The 23,951-nt window shown below is 45.4% G+C and overlaps 1 pseudogene; it reads left to right on the top strand.

Moving 5' to 3' along the window:
- Positions 1-186: 186 nt before the first annotated feature.
- LOC136649899 (5S ribosomal RNA) lies at positions 187-306 on the top strand (annotated as a pseudogene).
- The last annotated feature ends 23,645 nt before the right edge of the window (positions 307-23,951 follow it).

The following is a 23,951-nucleotide window of genomic DNA, read 5'->3' as shown; positions in this document are numbered from 1 at the left end:
TAACAATAATAATAATCAGTTCCAGTGCAGAAAATGTGCCAAGCAAAAATGAGATACCAGAATGCCATCTAAATACAAAACATGTTATTCCGGATTAATACCTCTGGTACATTGCATAGCTATTCTGACCCACTTCTGAAATGCTGAGCATGAGGCACCCATTGTCAAGTATGTTTGAGGCATGTTGTAGGCAGCAACTGTTACCCTGCAGATGCTCGATCTCATCTGAACTCAGAAGCTAAGCAGGGTCAGGCCTGGTTAGTACTTGGATGGGAGACCGCCTGGGAATACTGGGTGCTGTAGGCTTATACCATAGTCTTTCGAGACTGAAGGTTGCAACCATTTTTGATCCAGGCTATGTGAAATCCCACCAGGCACTAATTCATTCTATTACACTTTTAAGACCCATTGGTTTCAATGCAAAGCATCACATTCAGGTTTTAAATCGCTTCTCCTGAAAACAGTAAGATTTGAAAACTTAGAGCACAATTCAGAGGTGCTCTTGGGCCAGTGCAAGTCCCCTGCGCAAGCCTGGAGGTGCCACCGGAAGAGTTGGGAGGCTAGTGCACGGAAGTGCACAGGCCTCCAGAGGCCAGATCTGGTCTCCCCAGAGCCAGCGGAAAGGTAGGTTTGGGCCAGCCTGCCTTGGCTGATACAGGAGTCTGGGGAGGGAGGAGGAAGGGTGTTCTAGGTAGGGGGGAGGAAGGGTGGGCAGCAGGCAGGCCCATGGGCAGACCAGGCCCAGAGAGGGGTGTTGCCAGGATCCAGCACTTAGGTCAGATCTGTATCAGATCTTGTCTGATCTCAGAAGCTAAGCAGAGTCAAGCCTGGTTAGTACTTGGATGGGAGACTGCCTGGGAATACCGGGTGCTGTAGGCTTATACCATAGTCTTTCGAGACTGAAGGTTGCCAACCAACTCCCCTCCCAGGCAGCCTGGCCTAATGCTGGGCTGCTTGGAACTGTGCCACCTATTAAGGTGGAACAGATCTGAGTAGCCCCATTTGGCAGCTGCTGTGTTACTTGAAGTAAGGGGAATTATTTCCTTTGCTCCAAGTTGCGCCGCAGCCAGCCCCAACCCTGCTCTGGACGCAGTGCAGGCCAGTTGGCCTGCCTGCTCCAGGGAAGGTTAGAACTGGGCTGTAAAGAACTTAAATTTAAGTTGGATCATACATATTGATTTCAATGATTACATTGGGCTGGTTCCTGTCCACTTCATCTCTTGAGGGCTTGAAGAACTTATATCTGTATTCTGCTTGATCAGTAATATTTCCCAAGATGCTTCCGAAACCACAAATTGCATTAAAAATACATTTCAAAAAATGAGTAATAAATATGTCAACAGAACAACAACGCTTATATCAGAATGAAATTAGTTTCACTATAAGTTTCAAAGAAAAGAGGAAAAGAATCCAAAATGCTGCAACTACAATGTTATCGTGTATCAAGAAGCCAGGTTCTTTTCAAGAAACCATAAAACCTAAGACATTTAGAGTCCAATCTTATTCTGCTCTGCCCCTGCCGCTGATGCAGCAGTGCCAAAACGGCTGCCACTGTATCATGACAGGGGATGGTTGCAAAGATCTCCCTTCCCTGCAAATCATTCCCTTACCCAGGAGTAAGCCTCAGTGGCACAGGGGGTCTGCGCTCGTTAAATAGCTGGGTCTGCATGGACCCACCTCACAGGATGGGGTCCAAAAAGAGGGTTAGGATTCGGCAGCCACCGCTGCCGCAAAACCTGCCCCTTCCCAGATCTGATCTACCTATCAGCTGCCCCATCACTGCCCCATTCTGCCTTCCCCCCCTTGCTCCTTATATATATAAGGTATTCCTGTTCTGGAAGTCTGTGCCATAAACAGAGGAGTAGATTTTATTATTCTTTGGTTTAGATCTAGAGATAACTTTATTCATTTGCATTTATGATGCATAAGGCTTTGCTCTTCCCTACCTCAAGCAATCAGACCAGGCTGACTTTTGTTTGATTTGTTGCCTTTGGAATACAAAGTACTTGACATGGCACTGCAACAATATTGGACACCATCCAGCTTCACTTGCATAAGATGCACAAGGCAAATAGATATTCAGCTTGACTTTAGCCATTTCAGTCTGGTACATCTGCAGCTCTGCAGAGAGGAGCAGGCTTGATCCGCAGTGCTGGGGACGAAGAGCCCACTCCTATGCTTTGTCGGCCTGTGTTATGCAACAGTGCCAATGTAGTATCTTCTGCATCCTATACACTGGCTGGGGATCAGGCAGTAGTGGTGAGTTAAGTGGTGGAGAGGTAAGTACCTACTTCACTGCTTGCTGGTTCCATGGACCTACTTGGACCTATTGATAGCTATTTTGCTGGTGTAAATCCATTCAATCCAGTGGGGCATGTTGAGCCTGGACTGGGGGCATAGGATCCTTCCCCACCAACATATCAGTACAGCAGACAATCTGGAGTCCACTGGAACTCATGTCTGTCTTCCTGGATTTGCACTGGTGTCAACTTTCCAGAGCTGCTGCTGCTCCAGTGGCTTGTGGAATGCAATGACAGAGTGTGAGATCCATCATTGCATCCCACCCATAGGCTTGGGCTGTAAGTGTAGCCCAGATCCCAGCCATGACTCTAAGTCAGGAGTGCCCAAACACCGGCCCTGGGGCCACTTGCAGCCCTCGAGGCCTCTCAGGGAGTCCCCAGTCTCAAATGAGCCTCTGGCCCTCTGGAGATTTGTTGGAGCCCACACTGGCCCGACGCAACTGCTCTCAGCGTGAGGGCGACTGTTTGACCTCTTGCGTGAGCTGTGGGATGAGGGCTCCCTCCAAGCCTTGTTGTTTCATGTCTGTGATGCAGTAGCGGCAGCAAAGGAAGGGCCAGCCTTGCTTTCTGCAAGGCCTTTTATAGGCCTTGAGTGATTGCAAGACCTTCATTCATTCATATAAGTTCATCTTTAATATATTCATTTATGTAAACCTATGTAAATTTATTCAAATTTTAAACGTAAATTAATTCTTTTTTCCCCGGCCCCCAATGCAGTGTCAGAGAGACAATGTGGCCCTCCTGCCAAAAACTTGGGACACCCCTGCTCTAAGTGACCCCTTTACTGTTTACCATCTAGATCAGGTTCCCAAACTTTCAGAGGCCCTAGAGGCTGTTGCCCTGAAATTATAAATGCCTAGGGTGTGGCTATAATGGTGATAGGGCAGCAGTGCTCCCCCCATTAGCAGCTTGCTTAACTCTTGCTGCCTCTAGCCAAATCTGCCTTGTCATACCCTGTCAGTTTCACAACCCAACAAAAATTGGGTCATGACCCACTGGTGGGTCCTGGACCCACTGTTTAGGAACCACTGATATAGATCAGGAGCAGGCAAACATTTTGGCAGGAGGGCCACATCATCTCTCTGACACTATGTTGGGGACATAATAAAAGATAATAATAATGCTGGTATTTATATACAGCCTTTCTGGTCATCAGATTACTCCTCTGACTTTATTCAAGGCGGTTCACATAGACAGGCTATCTCTCAACCCCCGAGGGGATTTTTACAATAACAGAAAGGCTCTATATTTCAAGAATCGCACAACATTTCAGATGGATCTTTCTGGTCTGGTATCACTTCTGGCCCCCAGTTGCCTCCCAGGCAGGCTGACAAGCAGCTCCTTCATCTCTCACTTGAAGGGCAGCCAAGACGCTTCTTCGCTCACACCAAAGAGCAGGTGGAATAACTCAGCTCAGCTTGTCAGCTGCTTCAAGGTCTTACCATTCACGGAGCTGCCGGTGGCCTTGAACTGGCAACCTTCAGATGTTATCTTCGGGCTAAGGGAGGCTCTACCCTCTAGACCAGACCTCCTGGTAAATGTAAAAAATGTAAATGTAAAAAGTGTAAATGTAAATTTACCTCCTGTAAATGTAAATAAATAAATAAATTTACATTTCAAATTTGAATAAATTTACATAGATTTACATAAATGAATACATCAGAGATGGAACTTATATGAATGAATGAATTTTACTGAGCTTATTTATAATACACATGAGAACTATAATGCAGGCATGTAGAACCACATGAGAACTATGAACTGTTTGCCACACACCTCTTGCACAGTGAAAACATACCACAGACCAAGACAGACCAAGCCAGAAACACATGGAGACACAAGTTGTTCAGAAGCATGTTAAAATAATGCCCAGGGAAAAGCAGTAAACACATGGAGACTATAAAAGGTTTTGCTCTAACTTGGCCCGTCTGGCAGTTGTAATGGGCAGTCGTGGGCCAGCATGGACTCCAACAGTCTTCGATGGGTCAGAGGCTTGTTGGAGAGCGGGGGCTCCCTGCAGACCAGATTGTGGGAACTCAAGGGTTGCAAATGGCCTCCAGACCGGGGTTTGCCCACCCGTGATATAGATGAATAGCTGCTATTCAATCCATGTCAACAAACAAAGTACTGCCATTGGAGACACAGTCGATGTGCAATATAGCTTGCTTGCAACCCCTAACATGGAGTAGGCCAGGCCTGTGCGTAATGTAATGTGAAGCTCCTCCCCAGTTCCTCATAAAATACAAGGCCTGTCTCAATACACTCATCCAAATGGGTATAGAGGCAGTCTTTTTGTGAGATGATGAAGCCTCATGTTGTGATATGGTAAAAACCGATAGCCATTGTGAATGTTCAAACTGCCTTTTGCCTGGAATGTTTAAGCCTGCACAGGACAGAATGGTCTACTGGGGCCTGTACTAGCAAAATCACTAGTGCCGGTCTGTGTGGATCTGTGCCATGCAATTGAGTCCAGGCTAGGATTCGGCAGCCGCCACTGCTGCTGAAAATTTCCCCTTCCCAGAGTTGATCCACCTTTTCCCCACCCCTATCACCGCTCCATCCTTTCCTTCCCCTGTCTACTGCTTTGCTCCACCGCCCCTTGTCCCATCTCTGCCTTATGCTGGCCTCCCCTGTTCTGCCTCACCCCAACCATCCTGCCTTCCCTGCCAGTCTACCTTCATTGATGGGTCTGTGACAATCCATCAGTACGCTGCCTGATTGCCATAATCTACGCTGGCAGTATGCATGTTCCACCAGCATATAGCCCCAACAGGATTGAACTGCAAATCCCATTAAAATTACATAGACTTCAGATAATCATTACTAATTCATCTCATTGATTTCAATGGTGCATAGTCCTGAATAATTTTCTCAGACTACAACCCCAAGTTCCAACCAGTTTTTAGCACTATTAACTAATTTAAGTAGTTTTAGCACTACTAACTAAAGTAGTTTTGTGGAGTAACTCTACCAAAGTTTGTGTTGCTGGGGTGGCATCATTATTCCTTGTACCAGAAAAAAAAAACAGGTTCTTTTAAGGGCTTCTTGTTGCCACTAACTTCTGCCTATTGTTCAGCTTCAATTGCCTGTCGTTAGCTAGCAGCTTTCATCATGCCCCAAACCATTATCTAGTAACTCTCCAATTGTCCAGCACCCAAATGTCCAGCACTCCTGATAGTCAGGCATCAAAACTGTCCAGCAGTGCTCAGGAGTAGACTCTTGACCTCATCATCCCCGGTGCAGGCACAATCATGTCTAATTTGGCATTGGACAACTCAAGCAGCTTGGAAGTAAATGTCAGTAGTGATGGGAACCTTAGATCCTGGGATCATCAAGAGGACAGCAGTTCCTGATATTCTGCCATATCCAATAATTCACTACCACCAGGTCCCAAAGGTTATGGATTTATGGAGCTTTACTAGGTATAGCCATGGGAAATTCAAGACACTCACTCACTCACTCACTCACTCACTCACTCACTCACTCACTCACTCACTCACACGGCAGCAGGTGAACAAAGTCAACACCACTTACAAGAGCCAAGTTATCATAGTTGCAATTTCAAGACAGTAACTCATGGATATCCATGTGGAACAAACTTCATCATTTCTCTGTGAGATAAAGTGGGTCTAATCTGACTGCATCAAGGCTTTGCCTTACATCTGGTTCATCTGTATTCTAGGCATAAGGAGGAATATTAGGCTGTCCTCAAGTCCTCTTCCCCTTAAAGGCAAATGTTCTGCACGAACAATAGTAAACAACTTAGTTTGACAGCTCCCAGGTTGAGAGAACATGGTGTGCCATGCATTAATTTACTGGAGCTGAAAGAATGGGAAGTGGAAGAAGATTAAATCCAGCCAAGTGAATAAATTGATTGAAGGACAGGACTTTGCTGTCAAATGCTCCACTTAATGATGTTTAATTATGTATTGTTAACAAGTTATGTTTGCTTCCTTTGAACACAGGATCATTAAGGAAAGTTTGGTTCCTAGCCATTGGAGTCCTCAATTAAGCCACCCTCCAGCAGAAGCCATCAAATTGCCAGTACTGAGCTGCCTTTAGCAGCACTTCTTGTTTAGACAGCCCAAGAGTTACATGAAAGTAATGGAGCCATATTAAAGGGATGCACAGTCCTGATTGGGTTGGAAGAATTTCACTAAGCAATGATGAAGCTGATGACAGAATTTCATCCTAAATATCAAAATAAATTTTGATGATTTGGTTGGAATTCACTGAAAGCTGAATTGGTGGTGTCAGCCCAGTGACCCAAACAAAATCACTACAGACTGAAACAAGGATGCATTAATGGCAGTTCCCAGGCTGTATTTTAGCAAAGTGTTAATTAGCCCAAAATTAGCCTGAGAAGTAGCAACAGGCTTATGGAGCTGAGGTCTAAGCTTCCAATGGTGAAATTTTGGCCCAGAAAACTATTTCCCTATCCTAAGCTCTATACACTTGTTCTTATCTTTATATTTCTATGCATTTACCAATGTGATAATACATTTTATAATTTGTATTGTATTGGCAACCTTCAGTCTCGAAAGACTATGGTACCGCGCCCTGAAAGGTGGTTCTGGCACAGCGTCTAGTGTGGCTGAAAAGGCCAATCCGGGAGTGACAATCCCTTCCACACTGGGAGCAAGTGCAGTCTGTCCCTGGTCTGTCTCCCTGGCTATGGGCCTTCCTTCTTTGCCTCTTAGCCTCAGACTGTTGGCAAAGTGTCTCTTCAAACTGGGAAAGGCCATGCTGCACAGCCTGCCTCCAAGCGGGCCGCTCAGAGGCCAGGGTTTCCCACTTGTTGAGGTCCATCCCTAAGGCCTTCAGATCCCTCTTGCAGATGTCCTTGTATCGCAGCTGTGGTCTACCTGTAGGGCGCTTTCCTTGCACGAGTTCTCCATAGAGGAGATCCTTTGGGATCCGGCCATCATCCATTCTCACGACATGACCGAGCCAACGCAGGCGTCTCTGTTTCAGCAGTGAATACATGCTAGGGATTCCAGCACGTTCCAGGACTGTGTTGTTTGGAACTTTGTCCTGCCAGGTGATGCCAAGGATGCGTCGGAGGCAGCGCATGTGGAAAGCGCTCAGTTTCCTCTCCTGTTGTGAGCGAAGAGTCCATGACTCGCTGCAGTACAGAAGTGTACTCAGGACGCAAGCTCTGTAGACCTGGATCTTGGTATGTTCCGTCAGCTTCTTGTTGGACCAGACTCTCTTTGTGAGTCTGGAAAACGTGGTAGCTGCTTTACCGATGCGCTTGTTTAGCTCGGTATCGAGAGAATGAGTGTCGGAGATCGTTGAGCCAAGGTACACAAAGTCATGTACAACCTCCAGTTCATGCTCAGAGATTGTAATGCAGGGAGGTGAGTCCACATCCTGAACCATGACCTGTGTTTTCTTCAGGCTGATTGTCAGTCCAAAATCTTGGCAGGCCTTGCTAAAACGATCCATGAGCTGCTGGAGATCTTTGGCAGAGTGGGTAGTGACAGCTGCATCGTCGGCAAAGAGGAAGTCACGCAGACATTTCAGCTGGACTTTGGATTTTGCTCTCAGTCTGGAGAGGTTGAAGAGCTTTCCGTCTGATCTGGTCCGGAGATAGATGCCTTCTGTTGCAGTTCCAAAGGCCTGCTTCAGCAGGACAGCGAAGAAAATCCCAAACAAGGTTGGTGCAAGAACACAGCCCTGCTTCACTCCGCTTCGGATGTCAAAAGGGTCTGATGTGGAGCCATCGAAGACAACAGTGCCCTTCATGTCCTTGTGGAAAGATCTGATGATGCTGAGGAGCCTGGGTGGACATCCAATCTTGGGGAGAATCTTGAAGAGGCCGTCTCTGCTGACCAGGTCGAAAGGCTTTGTGAGATCTATGAAGGCTATAAAGAGTGGCTGTCGTTGTTCCCTGCATTTCTCCTGCAGTTGTCTAAGGGAGAATACCATATCAGTGGTGGACCTGTTGGCTCGGAACCCACACTGCGATTCTGGATAGACGCTCTCTGCAAGTACCTGGAGCCTCTTTAGTACAACTCGGGCAAACAGCTTTCCTACAACGCTAAGGAGAGAGATGCCGCGGTAGTTGTTGCAGTCACCCCTGTCACCTTTGTTCTTGTACAGCGTGATGATGTTTGCATCCCTCATGTCTTGAGGTACTCCACCTTCTCTCCAGCAGAGACAGAGGATTTCATGCAGCTCAGTGACGATGATCTCTTTGCAGCATTTTAGGACTTCAGCAGGGATGCTGTCTTTTCCAGGTGCCTTGCCAAAGGCAAGGGAGTCCAGGGCCACGTGAAGTTCTTCTAGGGTTGGTTCACTGTCAAGCTCTTCCAGCACAGGCAGGCACTCAATGTTGTTCAGTGCTTCTTCGGTGACTACATTTTCTCTGGAATATAGCTCAGAGTAGTGCTGCACCCAGCGTTCCATCTGCTGCGCCCAATCCTGGATGACCTCGCCTGTGGCAGACTTCAGAGGGGCAATTTTCTTCTGTGTTGGACCTAGGGCCTGCTTGATACCATCATACATCCCCTTGATGTTGCTCGTGTCAGCTGCTATCTGTATCTCGGAACAGAGCTGGAGCCAGTAGTCGTTAGCACATCTCCTGGCAGTCTGTTGGACTTTGCTGCGAGCAGTTCGGAGGACCTGCAGGTTGCGCTCACTGGGACAGGCCTTGTATGCTGCTTGAGCTCTCCTCTTTTCCTCAATGACTGGTGTCAACTCCTCAGAGTGGGCTTCAAACCAGTCTGCCGCCTTGTTGGTCTTCTTGCCGAATATGGACAAGGCGGTGTTGTAAACGGTATTCTTGAAATGTTCCCATCTGTTGGATGCGTTTGCGTCGGCCGGGCCTGGAAGAGATTCCTCAAGCGCTTGTGCAAATTCCTCCACTTTTCTCTGATCCCGGGTCTTGCTGGTATCAATGCGAGGTCTTCCTTCCTTTTTCGAGTGATACAGTCGCTTTGTTTGCAGTTTCACTCTGCTGCACACCAGGGAGTGGTCAGTGTCGCAGGCAGCACCATGATAACTGCGTGTGATCTTGATGCTGGGAAGGCTGGAGCGTCTGGTGAGGATCAGGTCAAGCTGGTGCCAGTGCTTTGATCTTGGATGTCTCCAAGAGACTCTATGTTGGGGCTTTGTGTTGAAGAATGTGTTGCTGACACAGAGACCGTGATGACAGCAAAACTCTAGCAGGCGTTGGCCATTTTTGTTCATCCTCCCAGTGCCAAATTGACCTAAGCAAGTGGGCCATGAACTGTTATCAGCACCAACTCTAGCATTGAAATCGCCGAGGATGAACAATGGCTCTTTTACAGGGATTTTCTTGACAGTGGTGGCCAGGTCATCATAGAATTTGTCTTTGGCTTCTGCTGGAGACGACAGAGTCGGTGCATAAGCACTGATGAGAGTGATAGGTCCTGCTGATGACTGGAGCTGCAGGGACAAAATTCTTTCACTTCCCACAGTAGGTGGGATGATGGATTTCAGCAGGGTATTTCTGACCGCAAAGCCAACGCCATGTTCCCTGGTTTCGTTTGGTGGTTTTCCCTGCCAGAAAAATGAGAAATTTCTCTCCTTGACAGATCCGGAATCTGGCAGCCTAGTCTCTTGAAGGGCGACGATGTCCATCTGCAGTCTGCTCAGCTCCATGTCGATGACAGCTGTTTTGCGTGCGTCGTCTATTTCTTGCAGGTCATCAGAGAAGCCAGGTGTCATTGTCCTAACATTCCAGGTGCCCAGCTTTAGGGCAGTAGTTTTCTGTTTTCTGTTGCATGGTGCAGAGTTGTCGATCCGCTTGTCGGTTTTCACCCTAAACCCCACGCACCCCATGAGGTTAACGGACCGTGGCGAGGCAACACCTTACTGGCTGGGGACTGCCCAGCTTAAGGCGGGCGGTAGCTGCCCAATGAGATGCAATGATCTCTCCCACCGTCGGAAGCAGCCCCTGGCGTCATGCTCTACGCCAATCGAGCAAAGACTTATAACCAGTAAACTGCTGCTTCCCGTGTTGTGCCGACGCCGTATGGCGAAGTTGGAGTGTCCTCTCCAGTGCGCGAAGCCTGGGTAAAGAAGGTATGGAGGATAGGCTGTTACCCATGCAGCAAATCCCCCCTCTCCACGTCGCTGGAATGGTCCAATGGAAAGGCAGAAGCCAATACGGTTGGTTCCAGCGGCGTCGCAGGAGTTGCCAGAACATGACTGTGTTCAGCCATGAACTGCCTAAGGGACTCCGGCTCCTGATTTTGCCTCGAGGTTGACTCCTGAAGCCTTTTCCAGAACTGGATGTAGCCACAAGGCAGTGGAGGTTTGAGGTCAGAGTTTCCTTCTCTTAGATGAGCTGCCTTCCTAGGCTGACGAGTCCCATCTACCCGGTGGCTGTTTAGTCGCCTCTTACGAAAAGTACAGCCAAACTGAGGGCCTATTCTTAGCCCCCAGCCCCCAGGGTTATTTTATAATAATGGCTTCCAATATAAGAGTCAGGAAACAAAAGGCAAAAAGAAAAGAGAAGGAGGATGAAAATAAGCAAGTTCAAAGCTAAGTTCTTTGATAGTGTTTACCTCTGCTAATTGGGTAAGAGGCACTTTTTCAAGTGGGTGCTCCTTTTTTTTTTAGCAGGGGGAGAGTAACTGGCCCACCTTACCCCAGCACTGTCTGTCCTAGTGGCTGTCTGCTGGTATTCATTTGCATCTTTTTAGATTGTGAGCCCTTTTGGGACAGGGAGCCATTTAGTTATTTGATTTTTCTCTGTAAACCGCTTTGTGAACTTTTAGTTGAAAAGCGGTATATAAATACTGTTAATAATAATTAATAGTGTTTCATAATGAAGGTCTGTGGGAACCAGGTGGAATGGCCACTACAGCAGACAGTTCTGGGAGGGGAGGAACAGTTGGATCTAAACCAGCTGATAAGAGGGGCTCACTGTATCCCCTTCTCCTCTGCTGCAGCCAGCAGGATGGTTTGTAACAGAGACATCTCTCTGTGTTTATTTAGAATTGGAGAAACAGTTCAAAATCAAATTAACAGTGCTATCCAAACCATGCTGTGAGCTGGAACATCAGTCCTTGCATGACTCTGCATGTCACAAACGTGCCAATCAGCTTCCTACTCGAGAGCCTGCTGGGATGGCTTGGAGGCCCGCACCAGCTTGGTGGTGCTGGATCTGACCCCTGCACCACCTGCCACAGGTGGGAGGGAGAGGGCTGGGAGAGGGTGGTGGGAGGGTGGAACAGAGGCAGGGAGGTGGCATTTTTGGGTGGTAAGAGGATGGAGTGGAGAGGGTTGAGCAAGTGGAGGGTGCAAGAGGAGATGGATTGAGCCAGGGAGGGGGGAGGGATAGGTGGCAGTGGCGCAGGCTGTATCCTAACCCCCATCCCCAGCCTGGGATTTGTGAGAGTGTTCACAACATGCCCTCTGAGCCCCCATCGAGCAGAGCTATATGCTGCATTTGACGGCAGAAAGGCTTTCCCACCTGCCCGTGAATCCTTGTTGCTTAGTATAGTGAGTAAGAGGGAGTGTCACACAGCAGCGGTTACTACGTAGTGGGGGGTGACACCTACTTCAGGAGGAGAATGCACTGGCAACACCACTGGAGAGATCTTTGTTACACCTCAAGTTTCCTTACAATTGACTGAAAGCTGTTGTCTGACCAAACTTCCACCAGCATGCAGAGCTGTCCAAATGCTGGGGCATTCACTAGGCATACAGGAAGCACAACACTCAAACCGCTGCCTCGATCACCCTTCTGCATCATGATCAAGTATATCTTAGTTCCCATTTATACTAGGCATGAATCTCCAAAGGGAATTCCATTCCAGCAACCTGATTTACAGAGAGAAGAGCATTTTAATGAATATATCAGGATGTGATAATATATTTAGTATAGCTAAGTAATGCAATCAAGACTCCCCAGCCAGAGAATATTTCCTTTGGTTTGCATTGGTTGTGAAGCAAGCAGTGATTGACTACACCTTTGAACGTACAGTACATCAAGGAATTCTGAAACTGTGGGAAGCAATTACTTGATCTAATGCTGATCTCTGATGCTCTCTATAAAATATGACCCAGTGCCCATGAGTGACAGGACTATCCATCATCCTATCTAGTGCAGCCCACTGCAGGGTACCGGCAAGGCATCACATTTCTAGCCCAGCTGGCACTACCTTGCTACCAGATTGAATCTGTGATGGTTCCCATCCCAGCAGCAGCATTGCACATCAGTTTTGTGTCACATTCTTTGCTTTTAACTTAGTGGCTGCAAGGCAACTTGCAAATTCAATTGCGCTAAATTTCAGCTTCTTGAGAGCAGATGCATCTATATTTGCTTACCAGAAGCTCCCAAGAAATCCATCATACTCATCAAAATGAAAGCAATGAATGAATTGTCTCTGCACGACCAAATAAAACATGCGAGACAAAGGCTTGGGTTTAAGTTGGGCCACCTTATTATTTAATTCAGAAAACCTGCAGCAGGGGGCCGATTAAAACTCCTCCCCCACATGTGGTCATTTACCAGTGGGGAAACAGTGAGAGACTGTATTTCCCTTAGATTCATTGATGAGACCACCTTGACTCCAAGCCACAATCCTTCTGGAGATGGCTTCAGCTTTTCATGGTCAACCCCAAAGGGTTAAGGCAGCTTGTCAAGCCAACCAGCCAACTTCTAAGTCCCATGCCCGTACAACACCTGCCATATGGGTGCTAGCTTAGCACAGCTTCCCCCACCCCACCCTGAACACCATCCATCATGAATAGGGCAGGTACCATAAAAAGAATTGCTGTATGGTCCACAACTGCATCAACCACACCCACAAAACCACTCTCCCCCAGTGTAAATTAATTCTGTGCCTGGTCTTATCTATGTTAGGGACATCATGAACCCTTCTTCAAACTCTTCAGAGTAAAATGTTGGACCAGAGAATGAATACCCCTTGGATCCACTGCCTTAGTAGTGGGAAATTTCTAAAGGTCTGCTGCCTTGAGGACATCACAGTTCTCTAGCAGCCGTTGTTTTCACCTAAGTGAATAAAAAAGACCTAGGGAGGTGGGCGGGCTGCCAAGAACTCACAAACTAGAGACAAAAACTGTGCCCAAAGCATGCCTCTCTTGGCAGTCCAGGACTGTAGCCACATTGCTCAGTCTGAGCTGGGTACTGAAGTTGTTAACAGCTTCCCTTTCCTAGCCCCCCAAAATGATTGAATAATGTCTGTAAATGAGAACTTCCACCAGAATTGACCAGGAATTACCTGAAATCAAGGAGAAAACAACAATTCAGAAGACAGGCCTGCACCTATTCCAGGAAGGAAAAAAGACTTAAATGGGGAACAATGCCCAGCGCATGCCCACAGTGTGAGTCCATACTTCCCAATAAAGGAGCATGCCCCCGAAAACAGCATTCCTGCATCCCAGACATTCAAAGAAAAATACTTCATAGCAAATAATTAAAGCAAGCACACCCCCAGTTTCATGTAAAAGAGCACACCTCCATACCAGGGGAACACTCCCCCAGTCAGGCCAACCAGATGATTGGCACCAACTTGCTCAATCATAATGCACAGAAACAACCATTGGAGCTGCGGTGTCTGCCTATACTTATATATAAAGCACGTGAAACCAAAGAACATCAGCGATCAATCCTCTGGATATCTGCCATGGACATTCTGATAGTGACAGCCACAGAGCCAGACCCAAAGCGAGACAAAAGCAGGCCGTACTGGAGATAGCCCTAATGCCTGTAAGCCCTTAATGACCAGTGCAACAAACTGAAACAGGGTCAAAGGGGGACCTGTCTGAATGTTCAACAAGGGACTTTGCCTAGGAGAATAACCATGAGAAATAGTTAAGCGGCACCCTAACAGGGCACTCTTGTTTGATTTTGCACTCTTCCACCCTCCTGTACCCCCTCCTGCCTCCCCCAACAACTTACTTCTGTCTACAGCATTTTTGCACTGCTTTGGAGCATACAGGAAGGCTCTGACCTTCCCACTGGTGCTCCAGCAGTGTGTGACTTCACACGTTCCCAGAGCACCTTTTACAACTGGCACTGGCTGCTTTACAGTGGAAGAGGCGCTCCAATTACTGCTGGTCCAGGTAGGTTTGGGCTGAATGTTGTGAATGTTGGTATGAGAATTGGGGCACTTTTATTGATTACAGTTCGTAATGGAGCACATCCTGCAGTGGATCCTAACTCAACGCAACTCCTCCCCCCATCTGTCTAACCCAGAAGTGACAGATGCTACTGTCAAACCCTCAAGTGTCACCTTTCGACAACCCCAAGTTTTCTATACCAGCCCCTCATTTGTACTGACAATCTTGGTTGTGAAGTAGGAACACTAGAGGGATGACAGCTGCAGATGCATACACCCAAATGAGACAATGTATGAGACAGGCCCAGATCCTAACCAATTTTCTAGTCTGACACAGCTGTGCCTAAGGGACGTGTGTGGCATCCTGCAGTTGGGTGGCACTCACAAGGGCCTCCTCAAGATAAGCGAATGTTTGTTCCCTTACCTCAGAGCAGCATTGCCCTGACTTTGGTGTGAGAAAGTTGGTTTGGCCTGTGCCCTCAACAACATAGCAACAAAAAAAAGTAAAGCCATACACATACAGCTGTGAAGCTAATGTCTGTCTAACAGGAAGCAAGCTCAGGTTCCTGAATATGCTTGTTTGTTCCCAAAATCTGGCTCACGTGGTTACTTTTTCAAAATCCGTCTTTGTATTGGGCTTATTTCACTTATAAAAGCATTGGTTCAGACTTACTAATTTGACTGAGGCTCTGTCATTATGGGATCAGTTTTCAAAGCACTTAAAAAAAAACCTCTTACTTTTTCAGAAAGCTCCAGGAGGGGATTAAAATCTACTTTTTGAAAATCTCATTTATTGAAAGCTATGGATGCACCACACACACACACACACACACACACACACACACACACACACCCCTAGGAGAAACAGCTGCATGAATACTGGGGTGTATATATAACAAAATTATAGCATATGTGAGGTGTTTATATGAGCAAGGATTTCTGCAGGGGTGACCTCAATCCTTGGAGAAAAAGCAACCAGAAATTGTGTGCTTTTAAAAGCCTGATTTAAAACTTGCTCAGCTGAATGGCTTTCTCCACACACTTCAAAAGATGGCAGATCAGTCCCTTTAATGTATTGTAATACAAAAGAGTTCTGCTTTCTTTTGTTTGTAGCAGTTTCTTCTTCTTCTTCTTTTACTTCACTACAGTGTTTCTTCCCAAATCATCAGAGGATAAAAGCACCTGTAATGCAGTGTCTAATCTGTGAATTGTCTGATGCCTGTAACAATGTACATTGATGTTCATATACAAAAATAGGAGGAATGAGCTGAGCTGTTGTCTCTGTTCTAGACATGAGTCACAGAGCCTATTTCAATGTCACATGGACATGGCGTCTCAAATATAGGTCATCTTTTGCAGAGGCAATATTTACCAAAATGTATGTATTGAGTAAAGCATATGAATCATACTCTCTGCCGCACTAGCACCCAAGACACCATTCAAAAAGAGTAGCTCTCAAAACCCATAAACAATCATGAACAGTAATAATAACTAAACAATAAAAGCCCTAAGCAGCAGGCATAAACAACATCCACCAGGTCTACCACTAAACAGCATGATATATAAGCATCATCTCAACAGCAGTAGCAGGGCTCAATAAAATAAATAGGCTTTTGGACAGGAAATGCCTTCCTGGGGATATGCAGAACCCCTCCCTAAGCCATGTTATCACCAATGTTTTTCCTTGGGAGTAAATCTGAAACTTGTTTCACCTTTCACTCCCCCCCCCCTTAATTTCAGCATCAATCCTGTTTACTTGGCAATATAACCCAGAGACCATGCCCCAAATCCTAGCAGGGGAATTGTTAGCAAACAAGGAACCCAGGCCAAGGTTTTTTCTTCAGACTGAAGAATCTGAAGTATCATAAAGGAACAAAGATGTGAAGCAATTCCCAGGTTACTTAACTGTTTCAAGGTGAGTGCATCTTAAACTGAGTCCAGGACTGGAGGCTACACTTCTTCTAGAAATCCTTATGTGGTTGAGGCACTTCTCTTCTTGTCAACTTACCAGATTAATTGGTTACAAGGATAAATTGGAGAGATAAGGTAAGTAAGAAGGAATAAGTAGGAAAGGGTAAAAGAAGGCCACACATGTGTAACAGGCATGTTTGGGCAGGTGGCTACTAACAGTTGTTTAGGGCTAAGGAGTTTTGCAGACTTATTTGCAAGCCTGCGTGAACCAGAAGGTTCATGGCTAGGACTTAAATTTGAGCAGTCTTTCTGCTGGTTTAGTGCCAAACAAATGATTATTCAGATTAGATTCAAGTTTGAAGCAATGTGCAAAGAGAGAATCAGGTTCATTTTGTCCTGCATTATGGAGGAGATTTTAGCATGAATAATGTACAATCTTAAAAGAAAATATAGCCTCTTCCAGGCTATGGTGTGGTGACATTCATAAGCATAAATGCTTGTTTAAATTAGAACATCAACAGAATTTTTTATTCTTTCTGCATGAACTACAGCTCTGCACTGTGTTTATTGCCCTGTCTATGGGACCCAGTGATGTGCTGCTCAATCTTCACTTCATCATACTGAGAGTCTGCACAATAAAACCTGTCCCTCACGATACCTAAACAGTATATCACAGCAGCACATTAAGTGAAAATTCCATTTGCAGGCTCCGTGCTTCCGCCAGACCAACTAGAGTACAGAATGGATTCCTACGCTTTGGCAGAACGTACAAAATTCATGACTGAAATCAGTAAAATGGACACGTTTCATTCTGCCTTTGCTCTGGTGAGCATTTCAGGTGATAGAAACAAAGGTTGTCCAGTGCTGTGGATGTGGAAATATTTTTAAGTCTCATGATCCTGGTACCCCTACTCTACCCCATCACTTTCTGTTGGATTCTATTTTGACTATATCAGTGAATGAGAAGAGGGATTTGCCAATGATTCAGGCCCCAGCGGGCTGTATCAAGAAATGGGCCGGTCAAAGCAAATATCGGTACTTTTTGCATATTGAATAAATAATGAATGCTGAGCGTCAGTTGATGCCCATATTGGCTTACATTGCAATTGCTTATCTTGAAGTTATTCTTCTCCTACGTGAAAAAAATATAATTCAGCTACTGAAAAATTGGAAACTTGTAAAATGCATGTTCATTCCATTCCATTTTTGCTGGACCACACTTGTGGTTGGCTTGCTTAGACACACTGCTCCATAAGACCAACTGTATGTGACGTTCAGCCATGATGTTCATTGGGAAAGGACACATTATTCCAGTCACAGAATAGGGATTTTCCTGGTATAAAATTCTGGGTATTTGTGACACAAAAGAGACCTAGCCCTTCCTACTGAGAACCAAATTTCATGGCCCCATGGAATCATGTCTTCCTCTTTGCTGTCCACTAAGGGCCCAATCCTATCCAACTTTCCAGTGCCAGTGCAGCTGCGCCAATGGGGCATGTAATCCATCCTGTGGTGGAGGGACAGTCATAGAGGCTTCCTCATGGTATGGGGACATTTGTTCCCTTACCTTGAGGCTGCATTGCAGCTGCACTGGTGCTGGCATGTTGGATAGGATTGGGCCTTAATTCATTTACGTGCAACACATTCCCACCACCACACATTCTTTCCTCACCTGTGGCTGCACAAGGATCAACACAGTCAGATGAGCCCTTTCCTCTCTCTGCTACTTTGAGTAGCTCTTGGCATGCACCACAGCACACCTGCTGTTACATCCAATAGGAAAGTACCTCCTGTATACTCATCCAGTCAGTCACCTCCGCTCCAGAGCTCAGAGACAGATGCTACTTAAGCTCAGAGCAGTTGGTAAGACTGATTAAATATAAGGGAGATGCACACCAAATTGAGAATAAGAGCTGATGTGCAGCTATTAGGCATATGTACCCATTGTTGGAAGATACTGAACCAGATATAAATGGGCTGCGGAACAAATAGGGGTGCATTTTCAGAACCTCCTTTTGTTGCCCATTCTGTTCAGGAAGGTTTTTATATAAAAAGTCAAACTTTCATATAAAAAGGTAAATTCTTAATTGAACTGTAGTATTCCACAGGAACTTCTGAGGTACAGCCAGTCAGATCGGTTTAATTAAATTTAATGAACTCATATTGGAGCACCAGTCCTATAGCAATAGTGAAACTGTGTGCCAGATATGCATGCCAAAGGCACACACATCTTTTGGCTTCAAAACAAAAACAGTGATTGTCTGAGTGGAGTTGATAACATAGCAACAGTTATTAGCATGTGTGGAACATTATTCACCAAAAAAAAAAAAATCTCTTCAATAATATAATAATATAATAATATACAGTATTTATATACCGCCTTTCTTGGTCTTTATTCAAGACTTTATTCAAGGCGGTTTACACAGGCAGGCTTATTAAATCCACACAGGGATTTTTACAAATTGAAAGAAGGTTCTCTCTTTCAAGAACCACCACATTCAAGCTGTTACACTCCGATCTGGTTTAACATTCTGGCCTCCATCCTCCCACGCTCCGAGCAGATGGAACAGCTCAGCTGCAGCTTGCCAGCTGCTTCAAGGTCGCACGGTGCCGGTGGCCTCGAACTGGCGACCTTGTGGATGTTAATCTTCAGGCAAATGGAGGCTCTACCCTCTAGACCAGACCTCCTGCCCTTCAATCGCATTGTTCCTTTTGGAGCCTTTCAAAATCTGACATACAGCCTTTTAAAACTTGTGGAGGATTATGACTCCCCAAAGAAATCTCTTCCCCAATTCCCACTGAAATGGCACCCCAAAGGCTAGTTATCAAATAGGCAGGTACCTCTGGTGGATAAACGATCATAGATCACAAGCAACAGTTTAGGTAGAACTGTTAATCTGTTGTCATGAATTTATATTTTGTCATGACCTCCAGTCTGAAGAGTGCCTGAGTTCTGCACTAAGGAGCGGGGACTGGACTTTCATAAGGTGTTTGACACGGTCCCTCACCAAAGGCTACTGAAAAAAACTCCACAGTCAGGGAATTAGAGGGCAGGTCCTCTCCTGGATTGAGACCTGGCTGAAGACCGGGAAACAGAGTGGGTGTCAATGGGCAATTTTCACAATGGAGAGAGGTGAAAAGCGGTGTGCCCCAAGGATCTGTCCTGGGACCCGTGTTCTTCAGCCTCTTCATAAATGACCTGGAGACATGGTTGAGCAGTGAGGTGGCTAAGTTTGCAGATGACACCAAACTTTTCTGAGTGGTGAAGACCAGAAGTGATTGTGAGGAGCTCCAGAAGGATCTCTCCAAACTGGCAGAATGGGCAGCAAAATGGCAGATGCGTTTCAATGTCAGTAAGTGTAAAGTCATGCACATTGGGGCAAAAAATCAAAACTTCACATATAGGCTAATGGGTTCTGTGACAGATCAGGAGAGAGATCTTGGGGTGGTGGTGGACAAGTCGATGAAAATGTCGACCCAATGTGCGGCGGCAGTAAAGAAGGCCAATTCTATGCTTGGGATCATTAGAAAAGGTATTAAAAACAAAACAGCTAATATTATAATGCCATTGTACAAATCTATGGTAAGGCCACACCTGGAGTATTGTGTCCAGTTCTGGTCGCCACATCTCAAAAAGATATAGTGGAAATGGAAAAGGTGCAAAAGAGGGCAACTAAGATGATTGCTGGGCTGGGACACCTTCCTTATGAGGAAAGGCTACAGCGTTTGGGCCTCTTCAGCCTAGAAAAGAGACGCCTGAGGGGGACATGACTGAAACATACAAAATTATGTATGGGAAGGATAAAGTGGATAGAGAGATGCTCTTTACAATCTCACATAACACCAGAACCAGGGGACATCCACTAAAATTGAGTGTTGGGAGAGTTAGAACAGACAAAAGAAAATATTTCTTTACTCAGCATGTGGTTGGTCTGTGGAACTCCTTGCCACAGGATGTGGTGACAGCATCTGGCCTGGATGCCTTTAAAAGGGGATTGGACAAGTTTCTGGAGGAAAAATCCATTACGGGTTACAAGCCATGATGCGTATGTGCAACCTCCTGATTTTAGAAATGGGCTCTGTCAGATGCAAGGGAGGGCACCAGATGCAATGTCTCTTGTTATCAGGTGTGCTCCCTGGGGCATTTGGTGGGCCGCTGTGAGATACAGGAAGCTGGACTAGATGGGCCTATGGCCTGATCCAGTGGGGTTGTTCTATGTTCTTATGACTAGCATTGGTCCATTTCCAGTCCTTGACACCAAGCTACAGCCAGTAGAGCCCCCAGAAGCAGTGTCCTCAGAACCCATGCCCCTGAGGAACCAACTCCTTCCTTATCATGAGTCTCACATGTGATGCGTGCCTACCAATGAGAGCAGCAAGCAAAGTAGGATGTGTTTTGAGATGAGGTGAAATGCAACACCTCAGGCCAGCAGGCTTCCCCTTAAGATCTCTACTCATCAGGCAGGAAGATGGAGTAAAGGAAAGGTTGTCTGTGTGGAAGTACTTAAGGTCTCAGTTTACCTCTTGTCAGAGTGGTTTGCTTCAATGGAGCTGTCCTGTTTGCTTAACAGACGTCCTGTGATTCGTGATATGTTGTTGGCCATCAATCTCCTGTAATAGTGATTTCCAAACGTTTTAGCACCAGAACACATTTCTTAAGTGATCCTTTATTGGGACCCACCTAGCTTCATGAGACTAACCAAAAAAGTTTCTCCTTACTAGCTGCTCACGCCTTTTTTTCCCCCCCTTGTTACTTTGATGGGAGGGCACCTTCTAGAGTGTTTGTTGAGCTCCACGTTCATCAGATCAGAACCATTCTGGTGGTGTTGTGTCCCCCTTTGCCTACTCACAAGTAAATGTACACATGTGGTTCAGTTTCATTTTTCCTTAGGGCTCAATACATTTTCTTTATCCACAGGGGTGGGGGAGTTCCTTCTTAAGTTTTTTTGGGTCTACAGTCATAAGAGTTTTCCTTCTCTCATCCCAAACCTCCACTGCCTTGTGGCTACATCCAGTTATGGAAAAGGCTTCAGGAGTCAACCTTGAGGCAAAATCTGGAGCCGGAGTCCCTGAGGCAGTTCATGGCTGAACACAGTCACATTCTAGCAACTCCTGTGACGCCGCTGGAACCAACTGTATTGGCCTCTGCCTTTCCATTGGACCATTTCAGTGACGTGGAGAGGGGGGATTTGCTGTATGGGAAACAGTCTATCCTCCATATCTACTTTACCCAGGCTTCACGCACTGGAGAGGACACTCTGTTCCAGAACCACCATTCAGAGCGTGACACCATAGTCTTCCGAGACTGAAGGATGCCAACATGTAGTCATAGGATCAGGACCATTCTGGTGATGTTGGATTCCTCTTTGCCTGCCCTTCAAAGATGGCATAGCATGTTTGCCAGCTCATGAGTAAATGCACATGCACAGTTCAGTTTCACTTCCCATATGATTCAATACATTTTCCTTGTTAGTTATCAGCTTGTCGGTTTCACAACCAGCAAATCATATTGCGACCCCACTGGTGGGTCCCAACCCACAAAATTTTTGACCCACAAAATTGTCCTATATCAAAAAGTTTTCCAAAAATTTAGCCACAAAATTTATTTCCCAAAGTTGGTGTCTCTTCCACCACATGAACTGGACAACCTTCTCCCCTTTGACTATTTGTAATGAATTTATAAGAATTAGATTATGTGGACTGTATAAAGAGTCAGTGCATTATTCATCTGCAAATCAATCAAGCACTTTCACTCTTCTCTTAAAAGTATCCCTCTCCTATGGCTGTAATACTGAAATAATTTTGTTATGCCCTTCCTTCCCATACACCATTCAATGCATAATGCCTTTCTTACAGGCCTTATCTCTCTGAATGGATTTTATATAGTAGTTTTAGAACTTGAAATGTAATTTACTACTCTGAGAAGCTCCTTTTAAGAAAGAAGATAACTGCATTAGAAATGAGAATCTAAATTGTGAAACTGTGAAATTAGGTTTTCAGAGACAGCTGCTAATTGAAAAATAGTCGCATCTCTCATGGAACTTTCATTGCTGCAAACTTGCAAATAATTCAGCATTTATCAGATAAGCATCCTGGCTCAACTGGGATATTAAATTACTTTTCTCTCATCTAGAGACTCATAAAATTAGGAGCAATTATACAAGTCATATTGTAGTTGTTAGGCTTGGGAGTTGGGGCAACTTTGGACATGCATTTACAACACAAGAGATGCTGCATGAAGGTATTTTTCTGTGTGGTGGCACACCCATCCAATGGCAAAAGTTCACATTTCTGGTGTTACATATTGTGCAGAACCAAATTTTGTGATGTTGTCTTTTTCTCACAGTGATCACTCTTTCAAAATGGACCAAGGTTTTCAGCGATGCCCAATGCTTCCTTAAAAAGTTGTGCCAGTAATGGTTAGTTTCCATATTTAGTGCCCAGTTATCATATCACTTGCCCATAGTGTTCTATGTTATTCACCAGAGTTGCAGAACCTCCAGTTCTTGCAAAAAACAGGGGCATATGTTTGTGTGTACAGGGATATTTCGTTCTTTTGTGCCAACCAGTGCAGGCTGCAAACTTGCGTGGATGGAAACCCACAATTCACAATTAGTAAGAAGGTCAAACTGTGCAGAGGAAACCATGCTAACCTTTAGAGTACCAGAATGTTGCTGACTCCAATACGTTGCTAGAAAGAATTAAAATAGCAAAACAGTATTAAAACTAGCAAACGCTTTAAAATTATTAAAGTTTGCCAATTAGGAATTAAATGAATATTGTATGGAACATTTCTTTAACTCTTATCTAATCTTCAGGACAGATCAAGGTTAGTGATGATGCTGTGAAAGAACTCTTTACTTCCCCTTTTCTTCCTCTTGTCCTGAAAAAGATAATAATTAGTGCTTCCCAAGGAGGTCTAATTGGAACTGTGAAACTTTTTTTTTTCCTGAGATGTGCGTTGAAGTTATCCTTGCTCTCTAGCTAGCTAGCAATCAGAATAAAGACACTTTCAAGTCCGATGATTCTTTTAATATATATGTTAATACAATTATCTGCCAAGCATTATGCTCAGAGAAGAAAGCCTTTTTTATTTTTAAAGGTTAAAAGGGAAAAGGAGTTCTAGGCTTTTTCACCTTGCATATTGCAGCCATTGATGTTCAGGAAATTCACTGCACATTTCCAGTTTCTGGAAAGTTCATCAGGTAAGTAGAAGTATTCTTAGTATTGAATCTTGTGGCGCTAATTCATTTTGGTGGTAAATGTAAGGTTGCCAGCACCATATCCTGAAAAGTCAGTATTCCTGTGAATTTGATAGAGGGGGACATTCTAATCTGTATAAGACTGTGTCTTTCAAAGGTCAGCACTATGCCCCTCTGAGGTCTGGCTACTTGCCTGTACTTGTTGAGAAGTTAGCTAGAGGTGCATAAAGGGTGCTGTTCTTGGAACAGTGCCTGCATATTTCTTTGTCAGTGTCTCTCTTGCTGAAGCAGAAAAGGGGACAGTAGCGATCCTAGGCTTAGTGACACCATCATGGCCCGCCCCTTTCAGTCTTGCTTTGGCCCATCGTCTTACAAGAATGGGGCTGGCCATGGACAAGCTGCTTCTTGCAGTGCTCTCAGCCAGGCAGCCACCACAGTGCCTCTGGTATCCCCCCTCCAGAGCTGTCACCTGATGC

Source organism: Tiliqua scincoides, chromosome 4 (assembly GCF_035046505.1).
Source record: "Tiliqua scincoides isolate rTilSci1 chromosome 4, rTilSci1.hap2, whole genome shotgun sequence".
Lineage (NCBI taxonomy): Eukaryota > Metazoa > Chordata > Lepidosauria > Squamata > Scincidae > Tiliqua > Tiliqua scincoides.
This window is presented reverse-complemented; position numbering and strand designations above follow the sequence as displayed.